Raw genomic sequence first — 14,730 nt, forward strand, 5'->3', positions numbered from 1 at the left:
ATATTTTATATATATTTTATATATCAGTGGCGTAGCCACGGGGGTGGTTTTGGGCATAAACACCCCCCCCCCCAGAGACAAATTTTTTAGAAGAAAATTTTTTTTAACCCTCTTAAAAAAAAAGGTTCAGAAAACCCCCCCCCAGACCAATTTTCTGGCTACGCCACTGATATATATATATATATATATATATATATATATATATATATATATATATATATATATATATATATATATACTAAACCCTTTTGGCTGTTTTACTGGCGAAACGCTATAAAATTCATTACTATCACAATAATCGTTGCCGGGAGATTTACATGCATAAGAAATGTTAAATTGACACATATTTTGCAGGATCGTTGACTCGTGTAGAAATGTAAAAGGAACGGACTTACCGAAGTAGCAAGCAACATTTTTCCCTATCAAACCACAGATCCTTTTCCATCCAACGGTATAGTCATCCCCAATTATGTATTATCGGAAATCGTATCCCTCATGAGCTGCGACTTGACCCCTCGTACATCCGGTCCGGGAAGAACAAGTTCTGGATTCTTTTGAATGGAAACAATTCGCAATCCAGGTCGAGTAGTTTAACGTTCAAGAACAGTTTTCCGACATTGCTTGATTTCTTGATGAAACTCGTAGGATTTTTTTTTCTGTCTGAATTAAACATGACAATCTTCAAATTTTTGTCCATTGATCGGGTACATATATCTTCACAAAACACAAAACGGCCAATTTCCGCCCCACTAGCCGAACTGAAAATTGACAAAAACTAGGCGCAGAAAATAAAACGCGTCCTCTCGCGAGCGCGGCACACTTCGATGCCACTACGAGTTTCTATCGGTGGTGACGAAATCGAGGTGGTTGAAGAATTCGTGTACTTAAGCTCACTGGTGACCGCCGATAACGATACCAGCAGAGAAATTCGGAGACGCATAGTGGCTGGAAATCGTACGTACTTTGGACTCCGCAAGACGCTCCGACCGAATAGAGTTCGCCGCCGTACCAAACTGACTATCTACAAAACGCTTATAAGATCGGTAGTTCTCTACGGACACGAGACCTGGACGATGCTCGTGGAGGACCAACGCGCACTGGGAGTTTTCGAAAGGAAAGTGTTGCGTACCATCTATGGTGGGGTGCAGATGGCGGACGGTACGTGGAGGAGGCGAATGAACGAATGCTATGCTATGCTAACATGATTTTCCGGCGAAACTGATTAGACTGATACGTGCAACGCTGGATGGCTCGAAATCAAGTATTCGGATTGCAGACGAAGTGTCAACCACGTTTGTGACCTTAGACGGATTGAAGCAGGGTGATGCACTTTCGAATTTATTGTTCAACATTGCACTCGAAGGCGCTATTAGGAGATCTGGCGTGCAGAGGAACGGCACTATCATCACACGGTCGCATATGCTTCTGGGTTTTGCGGACGACATCGACCTTATTGGAATCGATCGCAAAGCAGTAGTGGAGGCTTTTGTCCAGGGGGGGAGTAAGCCCGTCATCCACGAACAAATCAAGCCTACCTAAGATGTATTATCCGGGCCTCGCCGCTTGGGAAAGGCGGGCCACCCTGGGCCACCCCGCTTGGCAAGTGTAACATTTTTCGAACTGGAATGTTGTAGGATATTGGTTAACCTACACTACTGCTGACTAACGAAAAAATTGTGGGATTGTTTATTTACGTTTGCTTCATACTACATGCAGAGGAGGCGCGATGCACCGCATATTACCCCCCTGCTTTTGTCCCACTGAAGAGGGAGACGGCGAGGATAGGCTTAACCATTAACTCTACCAAGACAAAGTACATGGTGGCAGGTAGAGATAGGGGAAGAGCTAGTGGTGTTGGTGCAGAGGTAGTGCTTGATGGGGATGTGTTTGAATTTGTTGAAGAATTTGTTTAGCTTGGAATGCTTGTGACATGTGACAATGACGTTTTCCGTGAAGTGAAAAGACGTATTGCTGCTGCGTATGGGGCTTTTTACGGGTCACGTAACCAGCTTAGGTCCCGCAACATGCAAACGGAAACGAAATTTGCTCTATACAAAACTCTAATTCTACCGGTGGCCCTTTATGGACATGAAGCATGGACATCGAAAGAGGCGGAACGGAGAGCTTTCGAGGTTTTAGGGCGAAAAGTGCTGCGTACAATACTCGGAGGGAAACTAGAAAATGGTGTGTGACGCAGACGCATGAATCATGAGCTATATCAAGTATAGAAAGAAAATATTTCGAATCGTATAAAATACGGCAGACTTCAGTGGGTCACTTAGATCGAATGTCGGGGAATGAATAGCGAAAACAATATTCAGCCAGATAGCGGCCGGCGACTTCATCGAAGGCCACGAACACGCTGGTTGCACGCGGTGGAATCGGACTTGAACGTTCGGGGAAACAGGAGGAACATCGCCCAAGACCGACGATTATGGATCTCTACAATACGCCAGGCATAGGTGTATCGACGCTGTAGCCAACCAGGTATCCAGGTAGATATCCGACCCTTCTCCTTAGACGTAGTTTACGTGAAAAAAAATATCAAGAACAAACAAAATTTCTATTTGGATTTTTTTTCAACCAATATTTTTGAAGACTTCTGTGTGACTAAGTCACTAAATCTATTGTGGAAAAATGAAGCGTTTCACACAGCATACGAATATTCCTTATTCATTCATGCTCACGAAAGAGGTAACGTCTATGAGTATGAGGAAGTCTACGAGAAAAATTAAAATTAGATTCAATTATGTAATATCAGAAATGATGGAAATGTCGAAACTACTGCATACAATTTTAAAGAAAATTTCACAGCAAAATAATCAAAAAAGAAATTTCACTTAATAAAATACGACGAAACAGAAATACAAAAAATCCAACTTGGTAAAACACCCACTTAAAAAAATCAAGAAATCGCAAGCAAGGGCGCATAAATTTACAAAAAAGAAGAAAGTAGCCAAATATTTGAAAATCTGCTGAACCAAGCAATCAGTAAGTAATACCGTGTATGCATCGCAAGCACAGACATCAAAATCAAGCAACTTGTGAGTTTGGATCTAATCCTTCAGTTCAAACAAGTTTTCACGCAGAGTGGACGCAGCGGAGCGGAAATAGCAGCACGTTGTCACTGGTAACATTTTCAACGGAAAACCATCGCATTGATTGTGGTCGTCTAAGTCGATGGTCATCATTCAACTTCAAGAACCAGCTTTATATGTGAAGAAAGAGATGATTACATTACAAAAATGTCGTCTGTTGCGATTCCGCGTGATGCAGTGTTGATCATGAAAATTTATTCCAAATGATGGCGTCTTACCAAAAAGTCATCGAGTTTGGTTGCAGTTAGTTACTGGAAAAGTGCATTGGGGAAAAAAAATTGGATCTTCTCAGGACCAGCATTTTCGGGACAGAAAGGTTTGATTGCAAAAATGGCCTGTAACGGTGGCATCGCCGTGGTAGCTTGGTTGCTGTCAGTGTCCCCTCCGTCGAGCGCTTGTGATTCTGCTACCGAAGGGTAACTTTCTGTCGTCGCCACGATTAAGTTTTGTGATAGTTATGAATTTTATAGCGTTTCGCCAGTAAAACAGCCAAAAGGGTTTAGTATATATATATATATATATATATATATATATATATATATATATATATATATATATATATATATATATATATATATATATATACGTTATGTCGGTTCCGGTCACCATCCAACGCCAACACATTCACCTGGCCATAGCAACAGCGAACACCCAGAACCAGCCCATAGCAAGCGCGGAGCCGTAAACGATGAGCCACGCAAAATTCCACAAGCCGTGGGAACAAAGGTTGCATCGGAATCACGCCACCCGGAGGATTGCGGAATCAGCAGATTTAATTAATAAAAGTGATCGATAAACGAGTGACAAGTTTAGTTTTTAGTGTGACATTGTAGAATTCAGTTTAATTTAGTGAATAAATTATTTTTTTATAAAGTCTCGGCGAATCAACGCTTAGCTGGCGCAGTCGGTAGGATAAAAAGTGGAAATTAAGTGCATCGAAAAGTGTTCGGAGTAACGAAACCCAACTTAGCAAAGTTCAGTGCGAACAACTGGTACATCGGGAAACCATCGGCGAGGGCATATCGTTGAGTTGCATGTATCCAGAGCGAAGGCGGATCCACTTATAGAACCAACCCCCAGGAAGATCTACACTCACCTAAAACTCCAGGAGGATGCTGATTATCCTACTGTAAGTAATCATTAAAACATTTTTTACAAGTGCTTATTATAAAGTGATCTATTAGTGAGATTATTTGAGCGAAAGGGCATATTGAGCTCGAATACAATCTTCCCTAATTTACCTCGACAAGTGCACAAATTGAACACGCTCATAAGTGAAATAACGGTGCGCGGGAGAAACAAACTAACAGGTATCATATCATTCGTGTGTGCATTATTCGTTGCTCAGTGAAAGCTTAGGAAATACAACACCATGACAGACACCCAGGGCAATCAAAATTCAATCACCCCAGAACAGCTGATTGCGCAAGTGCAACAGCTAACCAACATCCAAGCAGAACTCGTTTCAACAATTAATGATTTGAAAAAGAAGGCAAATAATCCTTTCACAAACTTCCACATACCCGACCAAATTAAAATTATTTCCGAATTCAATGGAAATAGAAAAGAAGCCATCGCGTGGATTAATGACACGCAAGAGGCACTAGATCAATTTGAAGAGTTCGAACTAGAACCTTCATACAAGCACATAATCCGTGCAGTAAAATCTAAAATAGTGGGAGAAGCAAGAGAAGTGCTGATAGCTTCGGGAAACCCCTCGGAATGGGAGGAGATCAAAGAAATTCTTCTAAACGCATTCGGCGATAAAAGGGACATCACGTCCCATTTGCAATCATTATTTTACGTAAAACAAGGAAAAAAATCACTTAGTGAATATTTCCAAAAGTCAAAGCCATTGATACGGCAATTAAAACCACAGCCGTCCAGATGGACGACTATAAAGGCTCAATCGAAGCGGTGAACAAGCTTATTAGCTTAATCACCTTAACTAGGTACATTGACGGACTCAATGGGGAAAACCTAGCTATGTATGTCAGAAGCTACCGACCAAAATCCTTGGAGGAAGCTCATGACATAACCGTGCAACATTCGAATGCCTCACATAGGCAGAAAATGGAAACTCGGCAAGTCTCATCTAGCTCATCGGGATTTAACACAAACACAAAATACCAGAACAGAAACAAGAACTCAAAAATCAGAATACTAATAATCACAATACTCAGAATCCAAACCAACAGAAACCAAACTCTGGAAAATTCAGGAAATTCAATAATCATGATGAAGATGTTTCGATGAAATCCCACATTTCAAAAATGCAAGTCAATAATCACGAAATAAAACATAGTAAACATCTAGATGAGCATGACGAAGAACCGGATGCAGTCGAAAACGAAGCCAACACATCTAAAATCGAATCGGATGATGATGACTATTTCGTTGGAGACGAGATAAATTTTCAGATAGCCGGTTGCAGAAAAACAAAGGGATGAATAACTTCATTCCATATATTACAATACAAACTACGAAGGGCGAAATGAAATTTCTGATAGATACTGGTGCTAACAAAAATTACATATCCCCTGAACATGTAAACTTGGAAAACGCAAAGAACGAAGAATGTCTCAAAGTGGTAAATATTAACGGTACTTTCAAAATCAATAAATCTGTTTCGTTTGACCCATTCTCAACAAAGAAAAAGTTGAAATTTTACGTATTTAAATTCCATCAGTTCTTCGACGGACTGATTGGATATGAACTCTGCGCGATTTAAACGCACAGTTAGACATTGGAAAAACAAACTAAAAATTGGAAGGAAAACTATCGAATTGAAAAGAGGTTCCCTGAAACACAAAAATTAATCTTAACGAACAAGAAGTCCAGTTCATTAAAATTAAAACAGAAAATGATGGGGATTTTATTATAGGAGAGGAAAGGAACATGGGAAATTTTTCTATCTTGCCAGGTATTTACAATAGTAGAAGGAATTCCGCTTTCGTAGCCGTAAAGAACCCCAACAAGACAAACTTAGAAATCAACATCAATGAAATCAGTTTCAATAATAATGACTTCACAGAAATTGAACAGCCGGAAAACACAAAGAGAAACAAATTTAAAATACAAGATGACTCATTAAACAAACCAGAGAAAGAGGCTTTAGAAAAATCATTTCGGATAACTCAGAGATCTTATACTTTGAAGATGAGAAACTGGCATTCACTCATCAGATTAAACATAAGATCAGAACAGTCGATAACATTCCGATTCATACCAAATCGTACCGCTATCCACAAGTATTTGAAACTGAAGTGCAAAACAGGTACAACAGATGTTGAGGGACGGGATTATTAAGGAATCTATATCGCCCTATACATCACCTGTTTGGGTAGTCCCTAAAAGCTGACGCATCAGGGGTCAAAAGTTTAGATTAGTCATCGACTATCGCAAACTTAATGATAAAACAATTTCCGATAGATATCCAATACCGGAGATATCGGAAATATTAGACAAGCTTGGTAGAGCAACATATTTCTCTACCATTGATCTAGTATCTGGATTCCATCAAATTCAACTAGATAAAAAGACTTCGAAAAACGGCTTTTTCTGTGAATTCGGGAAAATACGAATTCACCAGAATGCCCTTCGGCCTAAAAACGCCCCAGCGACGTTTCAAAGGGTCATGGACTCCGTTCTTAGGGAATTTATTGGGGTATGTTGTCTCGTTTACATGGACGACATAATAATTTTCTCAAGTTCGTTCGAAGAGCACGTGAAGGATATTCGAAAGATACTTCAAAAATTAAAGGAAGCATGTTTGAAAATACAGTTGGACAAGTGTTACTTCTTTAGACCAGAAGTCCAATTTTTAGGTCATACCGTTACAAAACAGGGAGTCAAACCGAACAGTGATAAAATCGAGGTGATAAAAATTGGCCCATTCCGAAAACTGAAAAGGAATTAAAACAATTTCTTGGAACCATTGGTTACTATCGCCGCTTTATTAAAGACTTCGCGAAGATGGTAAAACCCTCACACAACTACTGCGGAACGATACAGACTTCAAGTTCACTGCAGAAGAAACCCAATGCTTCGAAAATGTAAATCCCTTCTGATTATGGACCCTATTTTGGCCTACCCTGATTTTGAGAAGGAATTTATTTTGACGACAGATGCAAGCGATTTTGCGATCGGAGCAGTCCTATCACAAGGACAAATTGGCAAAGACCGCCCTATTGCCTATGCATCTAGAACACTTAGCAAAGCCGAAGAAAATTATTGTACCACGGAGAAGGAACTCTTAGCCATCATATGGGCGGTAAAACATTTCCGGCCCTATCTTTACGGGCGACGTTTTAAGTTAATTACCGATCATCAGCCATTAATATATTCCATGACAAGTGCTAACCAAAAATTATACGTTGGAAAATATACCTCAGTGAATTCGACTTCGAAACAATTTACAAACCTGGACGAGAGAACGTCGTAGCAGACGCCCTTTCAAGAATTAAGCAGACCGACCTCAACGCCAACAACCAGAGTAATACAGAGGACGAACACGACGAAAACAACAGTGACGGAGAGACTGTACACTCAGCAGATACTAGCGACGACCATTACATTTGGACGACAGAGAAACCGACTAACATGTTTAGAACACAACTGATATTCAAAATCCATTCACAAGAACTCGACTTTCACGAACAGATTTTTCCCAAATACCACAGATTCACAATCTCAAGACCAGACTTCAACGAAGAAAACATTGTCGAAATTCTCAAAGAAAAACTTAACCCAAACGGAACTAATTGCATTTACTGTCCCATACCATTAACCCAGATCATCCAAGAAACATACCGAAAACACTTTTCTCACAGCAAAATTTTCAAGATCTATATTTCACAGGTACTCTTACAAGATGTTAGACTCCCGGAGGAGCAGGACGAAATTGTGCGGAAAGTCCACGAGTACGCACATAGAGGAACAAAAGAAAATAAACAACAAATCCTTTTGAACTATTTCTTTCCGGAAATCGACAAAAGCTCAAAATTTACATTAGCAACTGTCCTATCTGCAAGAAATGCAAGTACGACAGAAAGCCCCCAAAATTAATTCAAAGAACCAACAACACGATTCGACCATTTCAAAAATACATATCGACATATTTTTCATAAAAGGCAAAAAATGTTAACAGTAGTGGACGCTTTTCAAAATTCGCAAATGTGATCGCTCTGGAAACCAGAACAATTATTGATCTGAAAAGGGCAATCACAGAGCATATTCAGGTTTTCGGTAGACCAGATGTTATAGTTTGCGACCAAGAACCTGGTTTTACTTCTATCGATTTCATAGGCTTCTTACAAGACTTAAATATAGAGATACACCACGCAAGTTGCAGTAACTCGAACGGAATAGTGGAGCGTTTTCACTCCACGTTAATAGAACTTTTCGGACATTAAACCACAGACACAAAGATTTGGAACTACATGACAGAATGAATATCTTGGTAGACATCTATAATAATACAGTCCATTCAGCTACAGGGTACAAACCAAGACAAGTTATCTTTAACCACCAAAACCAGACTAACGCTGACGATATTTTCAAAACTACAAGAAGACACAATCAGCTATTTTGGTAATGATGGAAAAAAGGAAAAGACAAGTAGAGGAAGAAAATAAAGGAAAATCATTACCAGAACAGTTGGTAAACGGTAAAGACGTATACATCAAGGTTACACAACGTATCACAAAAGACAAAGAACCTTTTAAGACCTCACGAGTGCAAGAAAATAACGACCTCACTTATAAAGATTCATTTGGAATAAAAATTCACAAAAAACGAATTAAGAGATAAATTTTCTTGAACTCCTTTCAGACTTATACCACTGACTACAGCGACGACCTTTCACGATGTATCAACAAGAAATGGACTACTGACAATCAAATTAGACACTGCCAGAATACGAGTAGGCTATGAGAGACTTATCCACAAAGTTGATTTAGAACACATCAGGCAAAACATCGAATATATAGAGAATCTTGCCACTAAACTTAATATCACAGACCACTTAGAACAAACCTTTCAATTCAAGATTAGGAAAGCATATGAGAAAATGAATAGTTTTTACCCTAGAAGACACAAAAGAGGACTTGTAAACGCTCTAGGAAAAGTAGTTAAATTCGTAGCCGGTAACCCGGATCAGGACGATTTAGATTTAATCAACCAAAACTTTGAAATTCAGGATCAAGTCAACAACAAAATTATAGAAAACCAAGCGAAACAAATCAGAATAAATAACTTGCTTCAATCAACAGTTAACAAGGTTTCCAAAACACTAAGGTCAATTTCTATCAAAATAGATGAAGATAATTCAAGAGTTAGCAGAGATTTAGAACAGATCAACCTTATTTTAAATCTAGATATTTTGATTAAGACATTAGAAGATCTGGAGGAACAGTTAGTTTTTCGAAATCCAATCACTTGAACAAAAACATTCTTAGTCCAAAAGATAAAGAGTATATTTGGAAGTTCTTAGAAAATCAACAAATCAACATGAAATTCGAAGACGAAATGTATAGGCTTGTTTTATCGATCGCCTCTTTACAAAACAACCATATAATCATAATCATCAAAATTCCTATCATCGAGCAGAAGCAGTACAGACTGATGCAACTGGAACCCATCAACACAAACGGAACACGAATCGATACAAACATCCGCTATGTGGCCTATCATCAACACACATTTTACGAGCAGAAGGAAAAGTGCTTCATCTGCGACAATACTAATCCAGTAAACGACGATTGCGTATTCAACATACTCACTAACCGGAAAGCCAAATGTTCAACATACAATCAACCGGAGCAACCAATCATCAAAGAAATCAGCCTAGGAACCATACTGATCGACACAGACACAACAATATACATAGAAGATTCATGCGGGATTCACGTCTAGTATCAACACCAACGATCATCGAAACAGGTAACTGCACAGTTACAGTGCAGAACTTCACATTTAAAAGCAACCCCAAACCTACCGACCAACAAGAATTTTTACACCAATTTTTGGAAAAGAGATATTATTAACCAAGCAAAATACGGACGTAAAAGAACTGCATCTGATGAATCTCAACAGTTTGGAAGAGATCAGAAGGCTTAAATTTCACATAATTAGCTCACAGACAATTGGAGGAGTGCTCATTGTCCTCCTCGTTTCGATAACCCTAATCATTTTCTGCATTCGCAGATACAGAAGTCAACCTTGTACCAAAGATGAGGATACAACCACTTTACACATATCTTGTAGCAATTCAGGTTCGGCGAACGGAGAATTAACAGACAAAACGGTTAATCAACAAAAGGACAACCCATCTAGTTTGGCCAACCTATTCTTTCCGGCCAAATTCACATTCACCGATGACTCTTTGAGGTCAACCGAGGACGCCTGACATTTAGGGGGGAGACGTTATGTCGGTTCCGGTCACCATCCAACGCCAACACATTCACCTGGCCATAGCAACAGCGAACACCCAGAACCAGCCCATAGCAAGCGCGGAGCCGTAAACGATGAGCCACGCAAAATTCCACAAGCCGTGGGAACAAAGGTTGCATCGGAATCACGCCACCCGGAGGATTGCGGAATCAGCAGATTTAATTAATAAAAGTGATCGATAAACGAGTGACAAGTTTAGTTTTTAGTGTGACATTGTAGAATTCAGTTTAATTTAGTGAATAAATTATTTTTTTATAAAGTCTCGGCGAATCAACGCTTAGCTTATATATATATATATATATATATATATATATATATATATATATATATATATATATATATATATATATATATATATATATATATATATATATATATCAGTGGCGTAGCCAGAAAATTGGTCTGGGGGGGGGTTTTCTGAACCTTTTTTTTCAGTAAAAAAAATTTCTTCTAAAAAATTTGTCTCTGGGGGGGGGGGGTTTATGCCCAAAACCACCCCCGTGGCTACGCCACTGATATATATATATATATATATTACATCTGTGTGCCGCTTTTCGCTAAAGCCCAAGCATAATATATTCCGTAGAATTTGTTTTGCGATATGCCCACTATGAGAATTAAATTGAATTATATGCAACATTGTTTAAATGAATGCCGGTTTTCCGTGACTCTGATTTTGCAACGGGCTCAAGAATTAAATAGATCGCCTAGCTGATCCGACGGACTACGTCTCTTCCAATAAGACACCGTTTTTCCGAATTTTCCAGTTTTCTGGATTTTCCTCTTGCTTTTCCTTGGGAATTTTCCCACTTTTCTTGTTCCGTAAACTTTTTTTTGGGCAAAAAGGAACAAATCATTCGACCGTCAAGATTGGTCCAGCAGTTCTCGAGTTTTAGCGTCACTAACAAACAAACATTCATCTTTATATATATATAGGTTTTCATCATTTATATTGCGCCATTATCTCGATCATGTAATGACCTCGTTTAGGTGAAATTGTTTTTTAACCTTTATTTTTCCAGGCATATCTTGTGCGATGACACCAATTCGCTAACCGCTAATTTATTAACCAACGCTAATTTATTACATTTATTTATATCTATATCATACATGTAGCAATTGATAACACAAATACCCAGTTCTTTATTCAAAATTATTTATTTATGTAGTTTTAATTCACGTAACACTAATTTACAATTCGATTTACACGCAATACCTTGGTAAAATTGATATATATTTTTAATGTATTTAGATTTATTGTATTTCTTATGCATAAATGACTGTTAGAAATTCAATATTTTGTCTTTTTTGTAGTTCAGTATATTTGTAAAGATTTTCATGATTTTACGATACAAAATCAATATTTATTAGTAAAACTAAAATAGACCATATTTATTAGGACAAAAATGGCCGCGCAATGCAAAGTTGACGAGTTTAAAATGCAACCATGCGGTAATCAGAAGTTAAACTGAAGCAACACAAATCTAGCCGGATATACTTGTAGATGATACCTGCATTTGGTGAGGACGTTTCTTAATGATATGTACAGTACATACATATTTCAAATGATACATTTATTTTTTATAGAGAGAAACGAAACTTTTTAACAAATCCGATTCGTTCCATAGTAGGTCATTACAACATTCGAAAAGATGACAGATATTGCTATCACTGCTACATTAGTGCTGTCCAATGAGAGCTTGAAGTAGCTCGAAGTTTCGCCCTGTCCTGCTCATGCCCATTTGTTGACAAAAAAGAACGAGCAGGACGGGAACAACTTTGAGCTACTTCGAGCTGCTCATTGGACAGCATTATTATTAGTTGAGTTGATTTAAAAAAAAAAACAAAAATAGGGCGTTAAAAAACACTTAAAAAAATATAGAAAAATTAATTTCCAGCTAATTGTTCTTGCAGGCGTGCATCACAAGTGGATAACACACAACAAGCAACTACGAAGTATATCTATTAATAATAGCAAATTCATCATCTTATTATTATTCACATATCAACGTATAATACTTATATTGTCTACAATCTATAGCTATCTATAATGTTCAGCTTAAAAGGGTCTTCTGAATCGGTCTGCATCAGTCAAAATTATAACCCAGGTTCATAATGTTCACAATATTGAAAACAGTCGACTATCAATTAGTCGATCTTTCTTGTGACTAACAGTTAAGAAGCAAATCATGCTAGAATGAACATCCCTTGAAAATTTGGCTAATGGAGAATTGAGTGTATTTTCATTATATTTTATTATATCTGTCTTCACCATAGTTATTGTATCTTAAATTTTCATTATATGTAATAAATTGGGTGCTTGGTGGCCTTGTGTCACTGCTTCTGCCTCATAAGCAGGAGATTAAGGGTTTGATCCCTGGCCCTTTCCAATTTCGTTAATCATATAACTCAATCTCTTTGCAAATCAAATTCTCATTGCTAGGAAGAATGATTCTAAATATAGAATTGTTATAAAAAGCTGCCTGTTACTTAGTAGCAGTAAATAAAATGTAAAAACAGATTGGTATTGATTTGTACCCGCATACGAATGCTATATACGGTCGCTATGCTCGTGCAGGCCTCATACAAGTAAGAATGTGTGAGGTTGATGTGCGGGTAGCGATAGTGTGGTAGACGTGTGCGTGGTATTAGAATCCAATTGCATTCAAATTCTAATTGTAAAAAATGAATCCCATTAGAATTCACTTTAATACTTTCTCATTACTCTAGTACTTCTAATTCTCATTCATATATTCCTATCCCATAGATCGCATCACTTACCAAAGTGAATCCAGATAATATATCCCTTCATACTAACACAATATCCTATCGTAAGACTATCGTGGAGATGCAGAGGTATACTCGGTCTCTAGTAGCAACGAGAGTTGAACCGTAATAACCGTAAGGACGGGGCCGGCGCCGTAATTGACTTAGTAAAATGCATTGAATTTCCGAAATTTGCACATTGAGAATGATAGCTAAAACCCAAGCTCCATTCAATTGGTTCCCTGTGCAATTTCGCAAGTTCTAATCAATCACGGCTCATGCTCATGCTCATGCTTAAATTTTCATTATATGTAATAAATAATTGAAAATAACTAATAACTATTACTTAAAATATTACTGATTTTACTGTAAATGTAAATGTCATATGATGGGGTTGGGAGGGTGCATCAGGGCATCAATGAAGTTACAACTGGACAATGAAGTGGTAGCCAATCGGAGTCAAGGAAGGAAAGTATTAGTCGTTCGCGTCTATTACTTTTATCTCCAACAGGTGTTAACCAGTTGACGCGCCCTTCTTCAAACAAACCATCCCGTGGAAAGCTTGACAAGTATTGCAAAATTCATTATTGTTTTTGTTGGATCATTCTGCTGGAAGGAGATTCTCATTTTCCCGTGGGTTTCGTGTAAGTATCTCTGCTTACAGGTCCACCACCCCCATTTTTGGCCCTTCATACAGCAATATGTTGAATTCAAAATCATATTGAAATTTGACCTTATTGTCAAGTGGAACCGCATGCAGAGCAAGACTCTAGCCAGGATGGTTGCTAACTACATACATACATACATACATACCGATAGAAACTCGTAGTGGGTGGCTCACATTGACCTCTCTTGAGCCTCTTCCTATCATGCACTTCGTCTTCGACGTGTTGATGACTAGTCCAATCCGTTTAGCTTCGCTTTTTAGTCTGATGTAGGCTTCCTCCATCCTCTCAAAGTTACGTGCCATGATATCAATGTCGTCGGCGAAGCCAAATAACTGGACGGACTTCGTAAAAATCGTACCACTCGTATCAATCCCTGCCCTTCGTATTACTCCCTCCAAAGCGATGTTGAATAGCAGACACGAAAGACCATCACATTGCCGTAACCCTCTACGCGTTTCGAAGGGACTCGAGAATGCCCCTGAAACTCGAACTACGCACATCACCCGATCCATCGTCGCCTTGATCAACCGTATCAGTTTATCCGGAAATCCGTTTTCGTGCATTAGCTGCCATAGCTGGTCCCGATCGATTGTATCATATGCGGCTTTGAAGTCGATAAATAGATGATGTGTGGGCACGTTGTATTCGCGGCATTTCTGCAATACCTGACGTATGGCGAACACCTGGTCCGTGATAGGGCGTTCACCCATACATCCCGCCTGGTACTGCCCCACGAACTCCCTTGC

The 14,730-nt window shown here is 38.7% G+C and overlaps 1 protein-coding gene across 1 annotated transcript in view; it reads left to right on the forward strand.

Annotated features, from left to right (window-relative positions):
* Positions 1 to 14,730, forward strand: part of LOC134227435 (zinc finger FYVE domain-containing protein 9) — a 64,466-nt gene that overhangs the window by 6,176 nt on the left and 43,560 nt on the right. The window lies entirely within an intron of this gene.

This window comes from Armigeres subalbatus, chromosome 1 (assembly GCF_024139115.2).
Source record: "Armigeres subalbatus isolate Guangzhou_Male chromosome 1, GZ_Asu_2, whole genome shotgun sequence".
Classification (NCBI taxonomy): domain Eukaryota; kingdom Metazoa; phylum Arthropoda; class Insecta; order Diptera; family Culicidae; genus Armigeres; species Armigeres subalbatus.